The sequence below is a fragment of the Alligator sinensis genome, unplaced genomic scaffold (genome assembly GCF_000455745.1).
Source record: "Alligator sinensis unplaced genomic scaffold, ASM45574v1 scaffold1443_1, whole genome shotgun sequence".
In the NCBI taxonomy this organism is placed as follows: Eukaryota; Metazoa; Chordata; order Crocodylia; family Alligatoridae; genus Alligator; species Alligator sinensis.
The window spans coordinates 317,707-329,774 of record NW_005842876.1 but is presented as its reverse complement, the minus strand read 5'-3'; the positions used below and the strand labels follow the sequence as shown (position 1 = coordinate 329,774).

Genomic DNA, 12,068 nt, shown 5'->3' with positions numbered 1-12,068 from the left:
CAATGGACACCCAGGCCTGAAAGCTTCCAAGGGCCAGAGGGAGAATAAGCTACATGGATTGCGGCTCTGTGGCCTAGTGAGTAGGTCACTATCCTGTGAGAGAGGTATGGAATCACATTTAGCCACTAGATAGTTAAAAGTACCCCCTCTTCGTATTACATTTATGCCATGATTAACACATTAATTGTACCCTAAATGGCAGGGTTGCTACACAGGTACCCAATCTAAGGTGCCATAAAATGGCATACCAGCCAAACAAATGTTCTACATCAGGGGTTAGGTAACCCATGGCATGGGTGCCATAGCATTACACATGAAGGCATTTTGTTTGGCATGTGCACCTTGGGGTGGAAGGCAAGGAAGAGGCCAGGGCTGCATTGCCACAACAAGGATCAGGCCCTTCATGGCTCCTCTGCCATCTGCTTCTGGCATGCCATCATCTTACAGGTTGAGGTTTTAGGTGTTTTTGGCACTCTGCCCAGAAACTTTGCTGACCCCTGGTCTACATATAATAACATAATGTTGAACACTTTTATGGCTGGTTTGTATGGTGTCTTAATTTTGAACATGTGGCAGAGCCAGCAAACAGCTGATTTTTAGCCTTGGTCACAAGACCACAACAAAATCTCAAATCAGGCCTGGTGTGGTCCCTAGGCTGGGCCAGCAATCAGTGCAGTCCCATGGACAAAGCTGAGGTTTCAAACCATGCACTGATGTGGTGCTGGGGCTGAAATTGATAATCAGGTTCTTGGTTTGGCCCTGGATCTGTGGGCACTGACCTTTTAACTGGATCATGGTTGTGATCCTGGGTTCCCCCTTCACTAGCAAGTAGAAAGGCTGTATGATTACTAGGATCCAAAATTATGCCTCCTGCAATGCACATGTAGATTAGTAGGATGCATGATTGTTGGGATTGGGTGTTGGATCCCACAGTGCCTTTAAATGAAGCTGTGCCAGGGGCCTTTGAGACAGAATAGGACTTGGGCCTGCATATTATTTTGTTGGCTCTCAAAATCTCTTTTCCTGGGCTCCTGAAAGGAATACGGTGTTTAGCCTAGGTTGCTAGCAAAGATTACAAAAAAATGTCCCCTCTAGCACTAGTCTGTTTTTTCCTTCATGTCTTTAGAAGAACTCAACTGGAGAGAGACAGAAAAGACTCCCCAAAATTAGATTCTGCTTTCCTGCTTTGTCTGACAGTCAAGTGTAGAGTGGGAAATCAGCCTGTGAATGCAAATGGATCAGTGTCAGGAATAACATTTCAAAGAAAAAAATTATCTTCTACATAAAATGCAACACCAGCAGATCAAATTCCCTATCTGCCCCTACCCATGCACTTTTGCTACTGGCAGTTTCTTATATTTACCAGATAACCCATTGAGCTCCTAGGAATCCACAGTTTTAATTTAGGAATAAAGTCCCATTACTGCACTACGTAGTATAGGAAACTGTTCACTACGTATAGCGTCTCTTCAATATTTACTGAAGACTGCTGCACTTAAAAGCTTACAGAAATCCACCAGACTATGGCAATAGAGAAGCTGCACCTCTGATTGCTGGCTAATGACAACAGGTTTCTATTATGTATTTGTTGTATATTCCCAGTAAATACTGATAGCTGTGCTGTCATTCCATTTGCAAGCTGGTTGCTGGTATATCTGAAAATCTTTCTACAGTTCTTTGTCACAATAGTGATGCTACCTTGTATTATTATCTGTTTGTGTGTTGCTTCCAATTCAGTCACTGTGTGAAAACAGGATGCCTGCTGGCTATGCAAATTACTTTCAGAGCATTGTTTGTTTGTAATCTGCAGAAAACTTAACTTATTTGACAGTAAAACATTGTCTTGCCTAAACATGGAAATTCTGCTTCTGGCCTGTGAAAAGTCACTTTATTTAAATAAGTAAGACATTTGTGATATGTTCTTGAATATATTAGTGGAGAAATAGCCCCAGAGTCTACACTTTGGTTCTGTTTCATTGCAACTTTGAGCTGCAAAGTATTTTGGCCCCCTTTGTCTTATGTCTGTTAGAGGTCTTATCTATATGAAACAATCAAGGGCCAGATTTGTCATGAAGGCAGAAGGCTTGCATTTGGGGTGTTGTGGAGCTACAGTGAAACACAGACCTTGATAAAGCAAAGCACTTTCTTATCTATAGTATCAGTATATGAGTAATTATATTGAAGTAAGTAGGGCTGCACACATCCTTATTAACATTTTATGCTTAAAGTTAAGCATGTGCTCCATGACTTTCTCTAGAGCTTGCAGTGGACAGTGGTGAGAGTAGTTATTGCACCATATGCTCCCCTTTGTACTTGGTCAGTGCAGATAGTGTGCGGGGTGACATGTTCTTCCTGGCATTCCCTTTTGGAGCACTTGAAGGACAGAATCACCACAAGGATTCTAGCTGAATCTAGAAGGACAAAAGCAATGCCTGCTACTGCATGTACCATTCTCTATGTAGGGCAATAGGTCAAACAAACAAACAAACAAAAACCCCAACTTCCTGGTGTGCATCTCTGGCCTGGAACAAACTACAATCTGATTCAAGATAGGAGAGACCAGTTTAAACTCAGTCAAGTAAGTGGTCACTTGCAGTAAGGTCCATTTTTTACATTTTTCTTTGGGAAAGCTTAAAATAAGAGATACGTGCACAGGACTGATTAAGTAGGGGGGAAGAAAATCCAAGGTCTAATTTCAAGAATTATTTAATCTACTTAAGTGTTAAAAACATGCAATTAGTGAAGTATGCAAATGATTACGCAAGCAGAAGTTTAGCATCTAATTGTAAATTATATAGACAGCTGCAGGATATCGGTAGACATATGGCAGAAATGTAAATAATTTGCTTGCACTTTAGTGACATCCTAGGAAGCTGCATTTAAACTTGCCTAAGTGAAGACAGAAAAGATGACTTACTGGGGGCAGAGAATTTTCAAGAGAAATAACATTTAATATAATAATCTGTATCTTGTAGTAGATGATAAAAAAAAAAAAAAAATCTTAGGTTTAACAACATTATTAAATGCAGCCTTTGATCAGAATACATTTTCATTTAGTAGTTGGATACCATGCAACAACTGAAACATTTTTAGAATGTACTGATTATTGCCAAAACAGTTCAAGATCATAGCTAGCTACTTGTACATGGGATTTGTGTGGCAACTTTAGTAGAATCTTTTGTCAGATGCTTTGTGTTTTTTATGATTTAAGAGAAAGTCTTGAGGGTGGTCTAATAGTGTGAGTAACTCAAGAATGTCAGATTCCCAAGTGTAAATTTATATACCATTGTTGAAATTCTACATTCCTTACACTTGGAAATCTCCCATCAAAATGAATGGGAGATTTGACTATGTACCAGCTGAAGAAATTGGTATAACACAGATTAAAATGTAATTTTCAGAGGTATTCCTGTTTGGTACGTTGGTTTCTGTGTATGGAATATGTATGGAATATAACGGACTGCCTTGGCTTTTGTATTGCATTGCAGATCAACTGAACTATTAAAATATGAAATACTATTTTGTTAGTGGCTAGCCACAGTATGTTGTAATTCTTCTATGGCAATAATGAGTTTGGCAAAGAGCAGGGTAGATTTATACCTTATAGACCAACAAAATCAGAGAGATATAGCATAAGTTTTCATAGGCAGAAGGTTTATTTCATCAGCTGTTGTGAAGAGTTTACCACTGTATGGTTAAACTATGCAACGTATGGTTACTAATCTATATATTTTGAGCTATTTTCAAAGACAATCCTGCAAGAGTGAACCTTACATCATAATAATGAGATCTGTGCCAATTTCTTTATATGCCTTTTGTAATTAGAATAATTTTTTTGCAAGGAAAACTGGATTCAGATAACACATTTTTTCTACCTCACTGGTAAAGTCAGATTGATTCTTTAAAAACTCAGGAAGAGCCAAATTCTGATTTAGTTGAGATTAATGATAAAACTCCAGTTTGAAGATGTTATTGGGATTCTATCTTTCAGGGCAAACTTTGATCACAACTCCAGTTAAACACCCTGGTTTATTTTGTGTCTGGTGGGTTAGTATTTTTAAATAGGTATTTCCTACCCTACTGATCAGTTTGCTAATCAAGATCACTTTTGAAAGTTACAGAGATACTATTTATACAGGTGAAATGGAGAGAGAAAAGCAATCAAATCCAGACATGCTAATGTTTTAAAAGTACATGTCATTGGGAACCTATCTTAAATATCTTTCAAAGATAACATGATGGAAATTTGGTTATTAATCAATGATGCTATCCCTCTATTGGTCTCAGAAACATTTAAAAAATGAATATTAACATTTGATTCTATCTACCAAGTATTTCAGGAATTGTAAAACTAAGTAACCATGAATTACTTAACAAAATGTGGGGAGGATTAATATATAAAAAAGAAAAAGACAATCACTGCTAGCGTTTTTCTTCCATTGGTGAGGTTATCACCTATAATTGTCAAATTATGTCACTGGTATTTCCTTACATTAATAACTGCAAAACACATACCACAAATTATTCCTTAGAATCAGCAGACATAGAAATATGTTAGAGGGTTTCGTATTACACCTGAGATTGAGAGCAGCAAAATTGATCTTTAACAGAAAAATGACTTTATTATGTTCTGAGTACCTGACATTTAATTGGTTCATTTGAAATGTTATGAGTCAAGCTGTTCTGTGATGTTACCAGCAGGTTACTATAATTTTACTTCTATTTATGAAGACCTAATTTATAGCATCAAAGTTTTGCCTAGTGCCTATAAATAAGAAATTGGAAACTTCTGAATATTTAACCAGATCCATGGTGCTTTGTGCTCATGAAGTGGATCTCGTCCTTGTTCGTTCCATTTTAGTCCATTCCCCACTCAGTCCATATGCATGACTCTGCTACAGAGGTTTTAATTTTTTTTTCAAGATTTCAAGATACTGTTTTTATTTCCAGTGTGCACATCATCCCACGGTATGTAGAAGAGCCATCCTGGGAGAAATCTCCCCCATTATCTGTTTGGGGGACAGATTTCTGGTTTTATCCATTTACAGAAACAGTGCTTCGCTGAGCACTATCCCCTCTTCTCTGACCCCAGATTTCCTCTCTGTCCTGTGTTTGCCAGGCCTTTCTGGAAGGAGAAAACACAGTACGCATGTGCCCGCTGGAAAAGAGAGAGAGAGAGAGAGAGAGAGATGTACCAAAGAGCAGTCCCTGGGTACAAAATGGCCCTTTCAGAAATGCAGCTGTTTTTCTTTCTGAAATTTAAAGAGCCAATCTTGGCAAGAAATGTTAGGGAGGAAGGTGAACACCTCCAAAAGGACAAACTGTCTGGCCTAGTTTGTAGTGGCCAATATTGTGTTTCTAGGTCATAGCACTGATCAATTTTGATTTGGGGAAAGCTTATAGTTCTGGCAGCCAGTGGAGTGAGTGGACAGTTCTCTTGCAGGTAATTGAAGGAGTCTCTGAATAATTGCTTGTAGTAACCCAGACAGTCTTTAGTCTTCCAGATGAGCCCTGCCTCTCTTGGAACTTCTTTCAGGAGGAGAAACCAACCTCTCAAATGAAGGACACTGTGTGGTTTACATACCTATTGGGTTTGATTGTCTCTTCCTGCCCTCTGTGTATAACCCACTGCTCCATGTATGTAAAACACCCCATTTGTGAGACACACACAGGGCTTGGCTTGTTAGAGCCAAATTACATGTTGTGGCTCTTTAGCTGGAACTCTAGATACTCCTGCTTCCTGAAGTTTGGGAAGCATGATGTCTGTCCCCAGGAGGTGGTCCCGCATAGACTGCAAACTACTGTGGTGTCCTAACTGACAGTCTAGGTGAGAACAAAATAGGCCTTGCTGCTCCGTTATTCTCAAAGTGGAGGAGGGAGTAGACCTGACCTGACTCACTTGGTCTGCACAGGCTGTGAGGCTCCATGGCTTCCTTCTCTGTGTGAAAAACAGAGAAGCCTTGATTGTTCCTCTTCTTTCTGAAAATCAATGCCCATTCTTTGGCAGCTGAGCTCCCTGTCTGCACCTCAGGGCTAAGTACAGGCTGTCAAAAAGCCCAAGGCTGAATTGATTCAGTCTTTGCAGGTTAGTCTAACTGTGTAGATGGAACTGATAAGCAAGCAAACAGACAATGACTTTTGATTCTGGAAATGCAGCCACATGCCTGTAGTAGTCCAGGGCAGAAGCTGGGAGGCACTAGAGCGTGGCTCCCTGCTGTGTTACAGGTTTGAACCAGTTTTCAATTACTTATACTGGTTTATGTGTAATTTCTGTCCCTAGCCCAGAGGGGCAAGGGAAAACAGTTTGGAACTAGAGCAGCTACAGTAGGGACCTCCATGTTTGATGGCAGCAGTGAAGCCCTTCAGAGAGGTAGGGCTATGTTTGCAATTATTGTTATGGGGGCATGGGTAAGTTCAATTACCTGGGGAGATGAAAGCAGAATGCCTTGAACTGGAACGGGGATGGAAACTAGGCCTGTACAAGTAGGCAGCTATTCGATCCGGTTCCAGATCCGGCTGCATCAGATGCTAGGGATCCAATCCAGAGCTCCAGACTGGGTTCCCACTTCTATCTGGCCGAAGTGGCTCCAAACTTTCGGAGCCGCCTTGGAGATCCAGCCATAGGGTATAATGGGGAATCAATGAAATATCTATAACTTTGTTGTTTTTTGTCTGATTTGGATGAATTGTGCAGAGTTGGCAGCCTCTGAAGAGAGCATGAAGCCTGCCAAGTTTCAAGAATATCAGTGCAGGGGTTCGGGGGAAACTGCACCCCAAATTCTTGAAAGCAAAACTCATGTCACATGTATGTGTTACACCACAGGGGGTGAAAACTGCAGGGGTGGTAGCACCTGGTGAGGCCACATAGCCTGCCAAGTTTCAAGGAGATAAGTGCAGGGGTTTGGGGAAAACTGCACCTCAAGCTGCGGACAAGCAAAACTCTTGACATGGGTGACACTGTGTGTGTTAAGGCATGGCATAGGAGGGTAAAAGCGGTGGGAATGTTAGCCCCTGCTGCAGCCATGAAGCCTACCAGCTATGAAGGAGATTGGTGCAGGGGCTTCTGGGTTCTGGGGCCCTGCATCTCTAGCTGCTGACAAGCAAAACTCATTACATAGGTGCTTGTGCAACTGTGTCTGTCTTGGGGCATGAGGTAGGCTGCGGGAACTACTGCAGGCCTGGCTGCTAAGCTACTGTGTTACCAGTTACCAATTAATCATGATTCACTCGGGGACCAGCTCAATACACAGTATCTAGCTACTACATAAAAACTTAACGAACAATGATTAACACCTACAAAACAACAGACTAAGGAGAGGAAATAATCAATACAGACGATCAATTGCCCCAAGACAGAGACAGGCAGTTGCACAAGCACCTATGTCACAAGTTTTGCCTGTCAGCAGCTAGGGGTGCAGGGCCCCAAACCCCCCCTACACCAATCTCCTTGACAGCTGGCAGGTTTTGTGACCTCAGCAGGGGCCACCACCCCTTCAGTTTTCAGCCCGCTGAGCCTTAACACACACAGGGTCATCTATGTCATGAGTGCTTCCTGTCAGCAGCTTGAAGTGCAGTTCCCCCCCAAACCCCTGCACCTATCAGCTTGAAACTTGGCAGGCTTTGTGGCCTCAGCAAGGGCTACTACCCCTGCAGTTTTGACCCCTCTGTGGTGTAACACACATACACATGACATGAGTGTTGCTTTCAAGAATTTGGGGTGCAGTTTCCCCTGAACCCCTGCACCGATCTTCTTGAAACTTGGCAGGCTTCATGGTCTCTGCAGAGGCTACCTCCCCTGCATGATTCATCCAAATCAGACAAAAAAGAATGAAGTTATAAATATTTCATTGATTCCCCATTATACCCTATAGCTGGATCACCAAGGTGGCTCCGAAGCGGTTCGGAAGCTCCGAACTGCTTTGGAAAGCCTAAAAAAGCTGCGCTTCGATCTGGACATGCTGCTTCAGATGTTGAAGTGTCTGAAGCTTCTCTGGATCCAAAGCATAGTCTGAAGCCTCGCACAGCCCTAATGGAAACAGTCTGAGGTAATTTGCATTGGGGTCAGGAAGAAATCCAGTGCTCCCCGCCTCACACTCACTCCAGTCTCTAAATATTCTGGCATTTGTAATAGACATTTGTAACTCTCAGAGTTCCAAGTAGTGGCTTTGTGGCTTCCCTTTCTCCTCTAGCTCTTTTAGCTCTTTACTGCCCTGGCCCAGGAACTCAAATACAGTGGACTGACACCCGTATCTGTAACTCTGTGCATATAATTTGTCCTAGATTAGATTTAAACCTTGCAATAACCTACAATTTCTTCCTCAGGTTGCGCCAGCACTTGCATTTTCTTTAAAAAGATGGTAGTAGCAGTAGGAGTGTACCAATGGCATTATAATCTGAAGAAGCCAGTTGCCCATCAAGAATGATTAGGAAGGGGTGGGGGAGCTGTATCCGGAGCGCCACCACCTAACACCCCATGCTGCTGTTGTTCTGCCTCTTGCATTGAGCGGGGTGGGGGAGCTGTATCCGGTTCTCGGCACGGTTTAAGAATCATGGCGGCGCTCCCCCATGCTTGGAGCACTCTGATTGGCTGTTTCCATCAGCCAATCAAAGTGCGGATAAAGTGTTACAGACAGACAGACAGGTTTAGTCTTTTATAATATTAGAATCCCACTTAGAATAGGTCAAAACAACAGGGTGACAAAAATATCAGTGGCAACTTGTACTGGGTCTGTGGTTCCTGAAGTAGTAACAGTAATAATGTGAGGTGGGGAAAGTTGTAGAGCAGTAGATAAGACGCTGATGCCATCGCTTGCTGCTTGAATTTATTTTAATAGAATGCAATAACACACTACCTGCAGTTGAAACTAAGTATGCTTCACATGCTTCAGTCTCTTTATGTCTTCTATTATTCTGTACAAAGCTGTATGGAAGACACGTGGAGAAAAGGCTCCAGTCATCCTTAGGATCTCATGCTGATCCTTGCAGTTACAGCTTGTAGCCTTTGATGAGCAAGACAAGAGTTGGTCCTATCCCTCTTGCCAACATGGAAGACCTCGTCAGCCAGAAACCCTTCAGCCTGGCACTCTGATTGCTTGGCCAAGGCATTTTTCTCTGTGAGGAAAAAATAAGATGTCACCTGTGTTTGAAAGTATTTAGTCTCAAAAATGCATCTGGCAGCATGGCACAATTTTCTAAAGACTCAAAATCCTGGCAAGCTGAAAAGCAGTTGTTGGAGCAGATGCTCTAGGAGCTGTGAGATAAGGATGAGAATTAGTAGTAGTATTCTTATAGGAGCATCGATTAATATTTTTCTGATTAGGAAGATCTTGAAAATGTCTTGGGTGAAAGGTTTGTGACTGTAACTTGGGGCCTAGAATGGGAGAAGACTTTGGATCCTTATGGAAAAGAAAGTTTGCTTTGAAACCATCTTTAACCTATATAAAAGTACAAGTGAAATAGACTGTGCTTTAGCTACCTCTGCTGCAAGAATTATCACTTACTATTTTAGACACTATAAGTAAGGTACTAAAATGTGGGGAAAAAAAAATAAATTTAATGAACACAAACCTGTTACTTGTTCATTATCTTTGATTGCCAATGAAGTACAAAGAATACATCATATGCCAGAATATGTGAATGGCATTACAAGACACTGCTAAATCAAGATGCAGTTTTCATTGTTTCCTAAGAAAGTTGTGATAAGCATCAGACGCCGGTCAGCAGAAAATAAAAGGTCATGTTACTTCAACGTGAAGAGACCCCACATTTATTGCTTTTGTTCCTCAGATGTGAGTAGCTCATCTGTTAATCCTTCTGCCTGAAGTCTATCATCTCACTGGAAACAATGGTTCCTTTTTGTAGCATATGACAACAGCACTTTTTGCCTCAGGACTCAAAGCATCTTGCTGCTTTGCTCCTTGATTTAGTCTGTTGTATCTTGTAACAGAAACATAAAGATGCATTTAGCCATATGTATTTTTAAAGTACACGTTGTATAAAACATGAGTGGTGCTTTTAGCAAGGAGCTAACTTTCTAGGTGGAAGTGAATACCTTTGGCAAAGAATATATTGCAGTTCAAGGTAAAAGAGCGTGGCTGTGTAAAATCCCAAGTTCTTACGACAAGCTAGGCTTCTTGCTACTGTATACTAAATGCTCTGTGCTATTTATTGTGCCAAGAAGCTCTGTTTAAACATAGAAAACCCCAAACTTTTTTATGTCTGCAGACAGATCATTTTAGTTGCAATAATGATCATTCTTCAGTCCCACTGGTATCTCTGTTTGCCTGAGCAATGCAACGGAAATGGTGTGCAGCAGGAAGTCCCAGTCAGACCAGTACAATAAACTGCGTTCTTTTCAAGATACTTAAGAGACCTTGGCAGGAGTCAGACTTATGCCACACACATGACCTTATTCTGAAGATGCTGTAGAAACGAGTATATAAATATCCTTTAGAACAGTATTCAGGTGCTATTTGTGAGTTTGAGAGAGAGCAATCTAAATGGTGGTCTGGGTAAAAGGACCCTGATGCTATCAGGCTTAGGGAATTTATGGTGAATGCCATTATTCTTCTGGTGAATGATCCAGCACTGAAGGAGTCTCACTGACTTCAGCAAGCTTTGGATCAGGCTCCATAAGAACACTTAAGAATGAATTATTCTGCTGTTAAAGCATGCTTGTCAACTTCTCCAACAGCAAGTGAGGGTGATGTAATTTATGTGGTGTTGTCACTAGTTCAGCTGTCATCTCCCCTTTCTTTCCCACCCAAAGATTCAAGTCTGTTCTATATAGGTTCTTATACTGCCCTCATCAGCACAGTATCTGAGTGCCTTCCAACAGCATATTAAGTGACTCAACTAACATCTGTTGTTGAGATCTTTTTGGATTTTTTTTTTTTATTTGGGAGTCATGAAAGGAGGGATTTTTTTAAACTATAACAAATGAATCTACCATGCAATCATAGATTAAAAGCATCCTGAGATGTATTTTAAAAATTAATAGATTCCTGCATACTCTTTTCTTTCCCTGCCTTTGTCATTTTTCTCTTGCTGTCATTGATGGACACTCCTGTTTATTGCAGAACGTTCTCAGGATCTGTTCTCCCCTAAAGTTATGTCTGGTTTCAGTGTCTCTGTAGTAGGGACCCAGCCTGGCCCTACACTTACTGGGGCAGTGAATGCCAGGGTGCCCACCCCACAGTCTGTAGGACCCTGCACCATCCCGACAGCAGGTAGCGGACCTATGGGTAAACAGTGTCCCCCTCGCACACCTGCCTCTGGGAGGGCCGGCAAGTGGCAGACAACATATTCCCCGCATGCCCACCCTCTGGGTAAAGCTGAGAGCTGGAAGTTGGGCTCCACTTTAGCAGGGATGAGAACAAATGGCAAGCATGCCCGGTGCTGCCTAGAACTCAGAGGATACAGATGCAAGCAACAATGAGCCCCACAGGGCTTCAGCATCTGTTGGCAGCTGCAGGGCATGTGGGGTCATTCAGGCGTCCAGGCTAGCTCCAACTCGGACCTTCCCTTATAGGGCAGTGACAGCCTCAGAGAGGAGGAGGTGTTAGCATAGGAACTGGGCCTCACTGTTTCCCTCCACTGGAGCCAAGGATGTCTTGTTGGAGACCAGCTTGATCCTGGCTTCCACAGCAGGAACCTGACTACCCTGCAGATACTGGATGGCAGGTACCTGCAACGGCTTCATGGGGGTTCATAATACCTTTGTCCCCAAACTACCAACAGGGGTTAGCCAAATACAGGCCTGGTCTGTGAGTTAGGTTCATGACTTGGGGGGGGGAAACCCGAAGAGCCTTAGGCACCTGAGGAGAAAGTGGATTCTCATTGCGAGGCCAAAGCTAGGCCCATAAGCAGACAACAGACATGACTATTTATGTTATATTGCTTTATTAATTTCTATGTGGTACAGACATTGTTGGTAGTAGACCCTTACCGGTCACAGAGCTTGGCCAGCTCACATTGGTCCCAGACCACTTTGTTTTTCTTCTTACGTCAGACCTTTCTTCCCATCACTTGAAGACAGGTGCCTGGGAAGGCTAGGTGCCTACCTTGAT

General features: G+C 42.3%; 1 protein-coding gene across 1 annotated transcript in view; it reads left to right on the top strand.

The window, feature by feature from the left end:
• The window catches only part of LOC102377378 (adhesion G protein-coupled receptor L3-like), a 496,226-nt gene that overhangs the window by 186,362 nt on the left and 297,796 nt on the right, over nt 1-12,068 (top strand). The gene's annotated exons all lie outside the window — the stretch shown is intronic.